The 13,671-nt window shown below is 37.5% G+C and overlaps 1 protein-coding gene across 3 annotated transcripts in view; it reads right to left on the reverse strand.

Annotated features, from left to right (window-relative positions):
* The window catches only part of cds1 (CDP-diacylglycerol synthase (phosphatidate cytidylyltransferase) 1), a 160,964-nt gene that overhangs the window by 127,061 nt on the left and 20,232 nt on the right, over window positions 1-13,671 (reverse strand). The window contains exon 1 of one of the 3 annotated variants that reach the window (XM_069926068.1): window positions 4,291-4,331. The exons of the other annotated variants lie outside the window; for them this stretch is intronic. The gene's annotated coding sequence lies outside the window, so the exon portion shown is untranslated. Of the gene's footprint in view, window positions 1-4,290; window positions 4,332-13,671 lie in introns of those variants that run through there. 3 annotated transcript variants of the gene reach the window in all.

Genomic DNA, 13,671 nt, shown 5'->3' on the forward strand with positions numbered 1-13,671 from the left:
CTAGAGCCACTTTCAGGTGGAATCGCCTGGAGAATGTGGCTCCAGAGCAGGCTGCAAGTGTCTGTGAAGAGATGTTCAGGTGGCAGTACTGAAGGAGGTGTTCTGCCATCTGAAAGGTCTGAAGAAGGGAGAGGGGCCACAGAGCAAAAGTCAGCTCCTGAGTCTGGGCAGGGGCAGCAGTCTGACAGCTCGTCTTCCCGCTGCCTGACAGCCCCCGCCCCCCCGGCGCAAGAGTACGGGGCTAGAGCAGCCAGCGGGGGGAGTACGGGGCTGAGGCGGCCGTCCCCGAGAATCCTGACTTATCGAAAGCTCTCACCTTTTAAATTTAGCAGGATTTTGTGTGCATGCTTAAGCCACGTAGTCCCCCCACCCCCCTGGTCGCCCCAGCCCCGTAGTCCCCCGCCGGGGGACTGTCAGGCAGCAGGGAGGGTAGGTTTCCACAACGGGGCTGTCAGCAGGTCTCCAGCTGACTGTCAACAGTCTGCCCACTGCTAGGCACCTGAAAGCTGCTGGCAGCTTTGCCTGGTGCTGCTTTCAGGTGCAACGGGGGATTTATGGAGCAGGATATTATATTTACAGGAAAAGGGTTAGGTACGTGAACCTCGTGGCCGGGTTCTCCACTTTCAGGTGGCCACCCGACAGCTGCATAGGAGTACAATAGGCTCCTTTACAGTTGGGTATTGAGGCCACCTGAAAGTGGCTTAGGACAACTTTCTACACTGTTCACACCACCACCTATATTTGTGTCATGTGTAAACTCATTGACCCACCCCTCCATTTCTTCACACACACACACAGACACACACGCAGACACGCGCGCGCACACACGCACCACACACACACACACACACACACACACACACACACACACACACACACACACACACACACACACACACACACACACACACACACACACACACACACACACACACACACACACACACACACACACACACACACACACACACGAGTCTTTTCAGACAAAGTAGTCATAGATCCTGCAGGCCAGGCAGAATTGCCATTTATTGGTAGTGCAAAAGAAAAATTGTATATAACATACACATGTAAACAAATAATGAAATGTAATCAAACTGACTTTGCAATACAGAGGGAGAAAAAAATAAAGTGCACAAGAGTCCTTAAATGAGTCCCTGATTGAGTTTGTTGTTGAGAAGTCTGATGGTGGAGATGTTCCTGAACCTGATGGTGCAAGTCTTGCAGCACCTATACCTCTTTCCTGATGGCAGCAGCAAGAACTGAGCACGTGCTGGGTGTCATTGATCCTTGATGATTGCTGCTGCTCTCCGACAGCAGCATTCCCTGTAGATATTCTGGATGGTGAGGATGGTTTTGTCTGCAATGTCCTGGGCTGTGTCCACTACCTTTTACACGGCTTTACGCTCAGGGGCATGTGTCCCCATACCAGACTATGATGGTCAGCACACTTTCCTCCACGTGTAGAAATTTTCCAGAGTTTCCAATATCATACTAAACCTCTGCAAACTCCTGAGGAAGTAGAGTGCCATTTATGTATTGGGTCCAGTTATGTATTGGGTCCAGGAAAGATCCTCTAAGACAGTGACTCCCAAGAACTTAAAATCTACTCACCTTTTCTACTTCTGATCCCCCAATGATCACTGGATTGTACACCTGTTTTCCCTTCCTTAAGTCAACAATCAGCAGTGAACCCAAGTTTGACATATCAGAATCACACCTTCTTGACCAGTTTTCCAAATCCTCAAAGCGTGAGGAAGGTTGTCAGTGTCATCAAGAGGCATGCCATCATCCAAACATTCCGCTATCTACGCACGTAGATTACTTCCTGGCTTCTACAACCACATCTAAAAATGCTCAAAACATTTGTTTAATTTCCAGTTTTAATCATGAAAAAGCGAGTGACAATGCAAATTCAAAATTCTGTGACCTTTTCACTTACGCCGCTGGCCAAGAACCACAACATTCTACCCCATCAAAGGGTGCCCTCCTTACAATTAATTGATTGATTTGTATCAGATTGCAGATCCTATAACATATGAAAGATCGATGGATTATTTCTATCATGATGCCCTTGCAAACTCAAGGGATCCATTAATATTTAAGGGACACCAGATCTTTCAATTTTCCTGTCAAGAGTTCTGACCTACGTACAGATTGAATTGAATTGAAGCATGCAAACTGCATACACACATATAGTCAGATATGGGGCAAGGTAATCGAGTGCAACCAAATCCTTCCAGACTGCCTGCTGGAACTAGTGAACCTATCTGATCTCTGTGCAAAGTTAAATGACCAATTATGAAGCAGGGACTTTAAAAGAAAAGTTACACTATTCAATGAAATAGAGTGCACTGTTGAAAAAAAAATGAACACATTATTTGCAGAACGCACTTTTTAAAATTAAGCCATTTTCACATAAAATTGAAAACATCATTCCAAAGTGATTTGCTTACAAAAAGGTGCTTACTAAATATTCATAGATATTGATACAAAAATGTGCAAGTGCAACTACATGGATATCATCACTAGTATTCAAATCAGTGGCAGAGCAGCTCAATCATATGTTTACGCATAATTGCATTCACATTTCCCTCCATCAACCTCAAAAAAGATTTATTTTGTGTAGTTTAGAGAATGAATTCAACAAGGGTAATGGTGCTCAAGCTGAGTGAAACATTTTATTTCATCCCTTCATTGGGAACCAGTAAAGAACATTATAATTACAAGCAACATTGCACAAGCATTTGAAAATACACTAAAATGTTCCTGCACATTGACTTCATTGAAGGTTTTTAGGTTATTGTGCTAGATCACACTGATAGCTAGTCAGCAGTTATGTGGATTAATACTAGCTTGTTGCAGTGTATGTCAGCTGGTTCTGACTTCCAAAAGATCTATTTTCAATGTTTTACTTAATCCTGATGTTTCTTATTGGTCTTTACAATTTACGTATGTAAAAATTATTTCAATTATATTAATTGTCTTTACATGTCTCTGATCAAACTGTCAAAAGATCATTGCCATTCTGGAGATATACAGGATAAAATTTTCTGTAAACCTTTACTTTGCGATTACTTTGGACAACTGAAGACCAGAGCTTGGGACATGACTCACAAAATTACAAAATGACATCATCTGTTCCTCATGCTAACCAGCTACCAGGTCAGCCACTTTGAAAACAGCTAAAAGTTGATATCTCACCAATGAAAAATTGGAATTCCTTTTATTAATCAAGCTTGCAAATTTCAAATTAAATAAGCTAAAAGGACAAAAATAGAGTTGAAACCTGCTTGTATAAAATGGCAGTTTGACACTGAATTTCCTTGCAAAATAACACTGACAATTTTTCAGTTTCCTCCGATATTGGACTCTAGATTGAGTTTAGATGAAAAACAAACGATGAAATTGCCTCTGCAATTTAGTTGGCAAAACTGATACGAGACATGGTTGAACCTAGCACAAAAAAAAGCCCATTTGTTTGAATGAAGAAGAATTGTTATAAAGGAAATTTTTTTTTTAAAAAGCATCTTTTATTGAACTGCATTTATTTTAATGAATGCAACAGCTGGAACTTATTAAGCCATTTGATTTCAATCAATTTTAATACAGTACATTTGAATGTTTTTGAACACCAGGCAGATTTAGAAAGCATTCAAACTCAAATGGAGTCTGAGGCCTGGTTTTCAAAGCTTTCTTCAGGTACTGTGCAGGAAGGGTTTAGTTTGAAATCTCAAATATTAAAGCACTAATTTAGAATCAGCCCTGATTTAACCACAATTTAACATTTGTAGATCAATAAAAGACAAATTTGTGGTTGGAATGTGTGCCAGCAACAAGAGCAGGCTACTCAGTGCTGCCAACAAGATCCAGAGTAGTTCCAGAATGTACAATTACAGGCATATTAATCAGAGGAAAACAATATAGAATTTTCTGGAGGTGTCAACATAAAAATAATTCATTTCACACAGTCATGTCCACCAAATAAACTACAAGTAAGCTTGGACAAGAAACCAAAAATAAGCAGTAGATAAAATGAAATCCAAAGCACCAGCTTCAAAAGTGGACAAATGACAGCAGAAAAGGCAAAGTGCAAAACAATAGTTCTTACCGTTCATTGGAAATTTAAGCCTCTGAAATGCACCAGGTATAAACCACATATTTGTTAGCACAAGAAAAATTAGAAGAGAGCTACTGTCTCAAGTTCACTTCTCCTTTCAATAAGATTATGGCTGATCCTGCTTCATGTCCAACATTCAATCCCCTCAGCGCCAAGAATTCTATCAAACTCACCTTTCAACCACAGTTAGAGAATTCCAAAGATTGGAGTTTAGTTCAAAATGAGCAATCCTTGAACAAAATTGATAAGAGTAATGATTACACAATTGAAGGTCTTGTATTTAAATGCCCTCTGTCCAAGAAATAAAGTTGATGATCTTGCAATGCAGGTGGAAGTTGCCAGGTATGACGTTATAGCCATCACTGAGTCATGGCTGAAAGAAGATCACAGCTAGGAACTAAATATCAGTGTATCGGAAGGACAGGAAGGTTGGCAGAGGGGGTGGGGTGGTTCTGGTGGTTAAAAATGGAATTAAATCTTTGGAGAGAGGAGACATTGGATCAGAAGATATAGAATCACTGTGGGAAGAATTAAGAAATTGCAAGGGTAAAAAGACCCTGAGAGGATTTGTATACTGGCCTCCAAACAGTACCCAGGATATGGCATGCAAACTATAAAGGGAACTAGAGAAGGCATGCAAAAGGTAATGTTACAATTGTCATGGGGAATTTCAATATGAAAGTTGATTGGGACAACTAGGTTGGTAGTGGATCTGAAGAGAAGTAATTTATAGAATGCCTTCAGGATGGCTTCTTAGATGGGGGACCATGGCAAGATGGCGTAGAAATATGACAAGTTCCACCTCTCCCCAGTTGAACTAATTAATACCTGAATTTAAAAGTTCTGAAAGAGGTTAAAATTAGTTTTTAAAGGTGTCTGAAAAGTAGAGAATAAAAATGACTCCAAATGTGAAGAAATTCAAGGCACAGTTACAGAAGAAATTACCTTATAAAAGTGTGGAAGAACTGAGGCCTACTCATCAGGTTGAAGCCACGGAGTTGTCAGCAGGAGCTTTCAAGCCTCAACGTACTCCAGGCCGGCTAAGTACAACTCTGGCGCCGACCTTGCAATCGCAAGATGGTGCTGGCATTGTTTTGAGCTCGGTCTACTCTGATCCGCACGCCCGTGAAGCCATGTGCGCGGGTGAGTTGGCCGAGCGACATCTGCTGCGTGAGCCCACTGAAGTGCCTGGTAGCCTAGAGGTGTGCAGTGCTGCGTCAGAAGACACGTCTGCGTGATCGACGGTGCTCCCGGGCATGCGTGGTGCGTCCGGGAGCTTCTGGATAAAGTGTGGGCTGCGGGTGGACCCGGATAGCAGCAGGCTGACGAAATCGGGCCGCTATTGACAGGAATGCAGATCCGCAGCCGTGCTGGACGAATAACAAGTGCAGGTGAAGAGGAAGAAAGTCGTGCCTTGTTGGAGCCAAGACAGGAGGAATTTAGTCTGGAGGCTGTGGCTAAGGAAGGTAGGCCCCAAGGGGGAAGTAGTAGAACCTGGGTTTGACTCTGTGTTTACTATTTTCGAATGGATCGCCCATCAGATGGAAAATATGTCAGTACAGATGTTTACAGTTAAATCAAGGATTTATGGATATGAAAGTTAAAATAAATAATATTTGTGAAGAAATGTCATCTGTGAAGAATGATGTGAACGTGGTTAAAAGTGATAATAGATGTTTGGAGGCGGTGGATACTGTACAAGATCATTTTTAAACAATTAAAGAGTGTAAAGATCAAGTGGATCAAAATAGAGAAAAAATGGGAAAAGTGGAGGATTCCTTTGTGGGTTGGAGATCCAGAAGAGAGAATTGTTGAAGAAGATTGATTCTTTGGAAAATCAAAGTCGGAGGAATAATGTAAAAATAGTAGGTCTTCCAGAAGATATTGAAGGTTCAGACCCGGTGAAATTTTTCAAGAAATGGATTCCTGACGTATTGGGAAGTGAATTTTTTTTCCAGATGGTCTAGAATTGGACCAGGCACATAGAGCATTGAGGAAGAAGCCTTTTCCGGACCAACCACCATGAGCAATTTTGATTTGGTGTTTGAGAGACCAGGATAGAGAAATGATATTGCGGATTGCCATTCAAAAGGCTCGACAAAAATCAGGGCAATAGAGTGGTTTTTGGGGGTTTTTTTTTATAAAAACACAGATTTGAGTCAAGAAATTATTAAGAGGCCTAGAGAATTTAATTCAGCTAAAGAAGTATTGTGGAGAAAGGGTTATAAATTTGTTATTCTGCTATACTGAAATTTTTTAATGGAAATTTTCAGTCTCAATTCTTTGAGAATGATCATGATGCATTAATCTTTGCCTATTTGTTGCCAGGTTTATTTGATAAATGAAATTGAAGATCCAGAACAGTCAATGGGATTGGAATCACTGGGTTGATTATGTTTGATTAATAATTTTGGTATAGTTTAACTGGAGGGGATGGATGACGCTGAAGCTTTTGATAGTCATCTGCCACTAGTGAGTTTTACCACACCCAGATTTTTGGGAGTTACTACACTATTGTAGTTTAAAGGGTAAAATACAAAATTTCTTTTTAGTTTATTGTGGGTTTTTATATATTTATGGGGTTTTTTAAGCAAGGGAAGCAATATTTTGTAATGGTGTGAAATGTGTATATTTTTAAGGTAAAGAAATGTCTAATTTGAATTTTGCAACTTTTAATGTTCAGGGATTGAATAATCCAATTAAGCGTAAACGTGTATTGGCTCATATTAAAAAAATGAAAATCGATATTGCTTTTTTTTTTACAAGAAATACATTTGACGGAAAAAGAACATTTAAAATTGAAGAGAGATTGGGTTGGATTTGTGGTTGCTTTTTCTTTTAATTCTAAGGCACGGGGTGTAGTGATTTTGATTCATAATAAAATTGGAATTGAGTCGGAATAATTTATGGAGATGGCTGATGGGTTTTGATGGTGAATTGTAAAATTTTTGCAGAACTGTGGTCATTATTGAATGTTTATGCGCCTAATGTGGATGATGATCGATTTATACCTGAGGCTTTTCTAACATTAAATCAGGCTAATGAAAATATTTTGATTGGAGTGGATTTTAATTGTGTTTTTGATCTATTATTGCTTAAATCTCCAAAAAGTATAAGGAAATCAAAGATGGCGGTACAAATGGGATCTTTGATGAAAGATTTGAATTTAGTTGAAATTTGGAGGAGAATAAATCTGACAGAAAAGGACTTCTTTTTATTCATCCAGGCATGACAAATTTTCTAGAATAGATTTGTTTTTGATTAGAGTAGTGCAGGCTGAATATAAGAGTAGGGTTATATCTGATCTTTCTATGTTGTTTATATCTTGTGTAGGTTCGAAGGGGATGCATTCAACTTATCGGTGGAGATTTAATATAATATTATTGAAGAAACTGGAGTTTATTACTTTTGATAAGGAACAGATTGCTTTATTTTTGGTTGAAAATGCTAATTCAGTTAGTAGTAATTTTGTTATGTGGGATGCTTTAAAAGCATATTTACGTGATTGAATTATTAGTTATTCTATGAAAGTAAAAAAGCAGTATTTGACGGAAAGTTTAGCTTTGGAGAAGCAAATTACTGAGTTGGAAAAGGAATTTCAGAAGAAGATTACAGAAGATAAGAAAGCAGCATTAGCTAAATTGAAATTATGTTATAATACTTTACAAACATATCAGTATGAGTGATTAATTCAAAGATCTAAACAACGTTATTATGAGTTGGGTGAAGAGGGCTCATAAGATATTAGCTTGGCAATTAAAAATGGACCTATTAATGCTGTTAAAAAGAATTCAATAGTTACTTATAAACCTCAGGAAATCAATGACCAATTTTATTCATTTTACCAGAAATTATATACTTCTGAGGGAAATTAGGATGATGGTTCTATTGAATCCTTTTTATCTAAGTTACATTTACCAGTTTTGGGAGAGGAAGACGTTAAAGAATTGAAGCTCCGTTTACAGATTTTGAGATATACAGGAGATGCCAAATGGAAAGTCACCAGGTGCTGATGGATTTTCAGTAGAGTTTTATAAGGTGTTTTATGAAGATTTGTCTCCCATATTTATGGATGTGCTTCAACAAATAACTGATGATCAGTCATTACCAGAATCTTGTTGAAGTGTGATCATTACTGTGATTCCAAAGAAAGATAGAGATCCATTGAATGTAGCCTTGTATCGACCAATTTCTTTATTAAATGTGGACAATAGCTAAGGTATTGGCAAATAGACTTGCTAAATATTTACCTCAGTTAGTGAATACAGATCAAGCAGGTTTTATTAAGAATAGATGTGCGTCTGACAATATTCTTAGACTGATAATGTTGATCAATGCATTAAGACAGCACCTCAACCAACCAATGGTGGTTGCGCTTGATGCAGAAAAAGCATTTGATCGGGTTGAATGGAATTTTTTATTTAAGGTGTTGGAGAAGTTTAATTTCGGCCCTCTTTTTACTGATTGGGTTAAAGCATTGTATAAAAATCCGATTGCTAGGGTGGTAACAAATGGTCAGACTTCTTTGCCATTTAAATTAACGCAATCAACATATCAAGGTTGTCCATTGTCACCAGCCTTGTTTGCACTGGCCATTGAACCATTAGCTCAAGCAATTCAACAGAATGATAATATTAAAGGAATAAGAGTTGCAAATGATGAATATAAGATTAATCTATTTGCTGATGATGTATTGATTTATTTGACATATCCAGAACAATCTTTGAAATATTTACAAGAATGTTTAGTTCAATTTGGGCAGTTATCTGGGTACAAGGTGAATTGGGATAAGAATGAAATACTGCCAATTTTGGAGGGGAATTATGAAGCGTATACACATATTATAAAATTAAGATGGTCTGATAAAATTAATATTTAGGAGTAATTGTGAATGCGAATTATCAGTCTTTATATAAATTAAATTATGTACCTTTATTGAAAAAGATTAAAGTGGATTTGATCAAATGGAAGGATCTTCCATTAGCATTAATAGGTCGAGTAAATTGTATTAAAATGAATATTTTTCCCTGTATTCAGTATTTATTTCAGTCAATTCCATGTATACTTCCAAACAGTTTTTTTCAAGATTTGAATAGAGCGGTGAGGAAATTTTTATGGAAGGGGAAACTAGCTTGATTAGCTTTACAGAAGTTGATGTGGAAGTATGCATTAGGTGGACTTCAGCTGCTTCATTTTCAAAATTATTAGTTTGTTAGTAGAATGATGGATATTAATCAGTCTCCTAGTTGGGCTAAGGTGGAATTAGCTTGTATTTTTGAATTTGATGTTCATCAATTTATAGATAAGTGGACAGTTCCTTTCTTTCAATCGATTGAGGGAGAAATTTGGAATACCAGTAAATTCTTTATGTGTGTATTATCAGCTTAGAGCTTTGATAAGGGATGATTATGGAAAGGATATGAGTTTACCTGAATTAACAAAGTTTGAATTTTTTATTTCCTCTATTCCAAGGAGAGGCTTTATTTCAGATATGTATCAGCTGTTACAAGAGACCATGGATAAACCGAATTTGGAGAAATCTAGAAATAAATGGGAAAGTGATTTAACTTATGATATACCTCAAGAGGACTGGGAGGTTATGTGTCATGAAGGGGTAACTAAATTGACTAATGTAAGGAATGGTTTGGTTATTTATAATTTTTTGCATCAGCTATATTTGACTCCTGAGAAACTGAAAAAAATCTGGATTTGTATTTTAGATGTGGGTTAAATACTGGAACTTTTTTCATGCAGTTTGGTCTTGTGATAGGGTACAACCATTTTGGAAAAAAAATAGGGCAATTTTGGAGAAATTATTTAAAATTAAATTACCATTACACCCAGAGATTTTTTTGTTGGGCTCTGTGGTTTCTTTGACTGGTTTAGGGTTGGATAAGTTTCAGATAACTTTTGTTCGTTTAGCGTTATCAGTGGCACAAAAATGTGTAGCAATTACTCGGAAAGATATTGTAGAGATTAATATAGCTCATTGGCATAATGAATTGAGATCTTGTATTATATGGAAAAAATAACATAATTTACATGAATAACCATCTTTTTTGGTTAAAATGTGGTAATGTGCTCACCTTATTTAGAATATATGGGTTTAGAAATATCTTTAAATGTTGTATATAGTTTTTTTTGGTTACACTTGAGGGGGTTGGCTGAGATGGGGGGGGAGGGAGAAGTGTTGGTTATTATTTGTATTGTATAATTTTTTTTCTGTAATGGTTTTATGTTGTTTTTTTTTTAAGTTTTAAATAAAGTTTAAAAAAGGATAGCATCTTAGATCAGCTTGTGACTGACCAACCTGGGAAATGACAATTCTGGATTGGGCATTGTTTAATGAATCAGAATTCATAAGGGAAGTGAAGGTATGAGGAGCCATAGGAGACAATGATTATAATATGAATTCATCCTGCAGTTTAAGATGGAGAAACTACAATCAGAAGTGTTAGTAAACCAGTGAATTAAAGGGGTACGAGAGAAGAACTGGCTAAAGTTGATTGGAAAGGCACAGTAGCAGGGAGGACAGCAGAAAGTAATGGCTGGAGTTTCTGCAGGAAATAAGGAAAGTGCAAGACAGGTATATTCCAAAAAAAAAGAAATATTTGAATGGAAAAATGACACAACTGTGGCTGACATGAAAAGCCAAAGTAAAAGTAAAAGATAGAGCATACGAAACAAAAATTAGTGGGAAGAGATAGCACTGGGAAGCTTTTAAAAGCTTACAGACGACAACTAAAAAGATAATTAGAAAGGAAAAGATTAACTTTGAAAGGAAGCTAGCAAACAATATCAAAAATAATACAAAGCATTTTTAAAAGTACATTAAGAATTTGAAAAAGAGGCAAGAGAAGATATAGAACCAATAGAAAATGATGCTGGAGAAATTGTAATGGGAGACAAGGAGATGGCAGAGGAACTGAATGAGTACTTCTCTGTGAAAGACATTAGATTTATATCTGACTTTCAAAAGGTGTCAGAGAGGCAAGTAAAGTCATGATCACCAGAGAAAAGGTGCTTGGGAAGCTGAATAGTCTAAGAGTAGATAAGTCTACCAGACCAGATGGAATGCACCCTCGGATTCTCAAATAAGTAGCTATAGAGAATGTAGAAGCATTAATAATGATCTTCCAAGAATCAACAGGTTCTGGAAGATGGGAAAAGTGCAAAGGTCACTTCGCTATTTAAAAAGGGAGAGTGGCAGCTAAAAGGAAATTATAGACCAGTTAGCCCAACATCGGTTGTTGGGAAGTTGTTGGGAGTCGATTGGCAAGGTTGATGTTACAGAGTATCTGGAAGTGCATGATGATAGGCCAAAGTCAACATGGTTTCCTAAACAAAGAATCTTGCCTGACAAACCTACTGCACTTTTTTGAGGAAACCACCAGCAGGCTGGACAAAGGCAATGCAGTGAATGTTGTATACTGGATTTTGAAAAGACCTTTGACAAGGTGCCACACACAAGATGAGAGCCCATGGAATTACTGGAAAGATAAGAGCATGGGTAGAGCACAGGCTGATTGGCAGGAAACAGAGTGGGAATAAATGGATCCCATTCTGGTTGGCAACTGGATTCAGTATCGAGATCACCTTTTACATTGCATGTTAATGATTTGGATTGTGGAATAAATGGCTTTGTAACCAAGTTTGCAGATGATACAAAGATAGGTGGAGGGGCAGGTAATGATGAGGAAACGGAGAAGCTTAGAATGAAAATGGGCAAAGAAGAGGCAAATGAAATACAATGTTGGAAAGTGTATGGTCATGTACTTTTGAATAAGGAATAAAAGGACAGATTATTATTTAAATGGGGAAAATTTCAAAATTCAGAGGTGCATCGGGACATGGGAGTCCTCATGCAGGATATGGTAAAGGTCAACTTCAGGCTGAATCTGTAGTGAAAAAGGCAAATACAATGTTGGCATTCAAATCTAGAGGAATAGTATACAAAAGAAGGGATGTTGAGGCTTCACTTGGGAGTATGGGGTTCAGTTTTGGGCTCCTTATTTAAGAAAGTATGTGTTGGCATTGTTCAAGGTTCAGAGATGATTGACAAGAATGATTCCAGAAATGAAAAGATTAATATATAGGAACATTTGATGGCTCTTGCCTATACTTCTTAGAGTTCAGAAGAAGAAAGGGGTAGAACTTATAGAAACATTTGGAATTTTGAAAGGCCTGGACAGAGTACTATCTCCACTGGTTGCCTCTTTCCTATCCTGCAAGGTAACATCTTTCTAAACATCCATTTTGCTTTCATAAAACGTCAAAAGATGCACACAAAATCAAAGCACATCATCATTCTCTTCATGCTGTTACCATGCCCTTACTAACAGATTTCAAAGTCGACAAACAAATCAAGTTGAGTAAACTTTTTTTTAATTAATCTAGCTTTGCAGGCTGAACCAACATTTAATTGTCCAACCCTAATTCCCCATAAGGTGAGTTGACTGCTTTCTCCTTCCCTGAATAACAAATATTAGATTTGTTTAATTCCAATCTACTGGAACTGTTCCAGACTCTAGAATGCTTTCCTCATGTTTGATATTTTGTATTGTAATTTGAAGTACAGTATTTAGTATTTATTTTATGTGGTATTTTATGACTTTGTTTTATCAGCAGGTACTACACAATTACGATTTTTCTTTTATTTCTTTTTAAATATTTTTCTTTCAATATTTAGCATTTGATTTTAGCTTGAGTTATCCTTTTTATAAGTTTAGGTGGTGGATCTTATCTTAATATTAGGAGCTGCCGTCTGAAGACATGGGGGTAGGTTTAGTATTATCTCTTCTTTTTTCTCTGATCACTCTCTGGTCAGATGGGGGGCTTTGTGGGTGGGGGGGTGGGTTTTGTTTTTCTTTCAGGGGTTTTTATGTTTCATTTTCTTTTGTTTTTTCTTGATTTTTCTTTTAGAACTACAGATATGGCTGACACGTCGTCATTTCCGGTCCTTCCTTATATCTTAATTCTTCTTCCGGGCGCATGGGTCCCTGCTTTGGTTAACCCTTTATATACTGGAGGGTTGACCTAAGTAATGGATCAAAACATTAATTTTGTCTCTTGGAATGCTAATGGTCTAAACAACATGTTTAAAAGGAGGAAGGTCTTTAAAGTATTCCAGAGACTGAAAGCACAGATTATTTTTTTTTTACAGGAGACTCATGTGAGGAAGGAGGATAATCTGCGTTTTTTTAAATCTTGGAAAGGCCCACAATTTCATGCCAACTCATGCTCTAAGACTCGAGGTGTATCTATTTTTATTGATCCCTCTATTACATTTGTTCAACATGACATCACTGTAGACCCTAACGGCAGATTCTTATTGGTTACTGGGTTATTATTCAATATTAAGGTTGTCATGGTTAATGTTTATGCCCCGAATGTAGATCACCCTGAGTTTTTTAGATCTTTGTTTACTATTTTACCCAATCTAAATGAATATCATTTAATAATGGGTGGGCATTCTAACTGTTGTCTGAATCCCCTGCTAGATAGGTCGAAACCTTCACAGCTCCTACCGAATAAATCGGCTACATATATTAACT

Source organism: Narcine bancroftii, chromosome 3, assembly GCF_036971445.1.
Source record: "Narcine bancroftii isolate sNarBan1 chromosome 3, sNarBan1.hap1, whole genome shotgun sequence".
Taxonomy (NCBI): Eukaryota; Metazoa; Chordata; class Chondrichthyes; order Torpediniformes; family Narcinidae; genus Narcine; species Narcine bancroftii.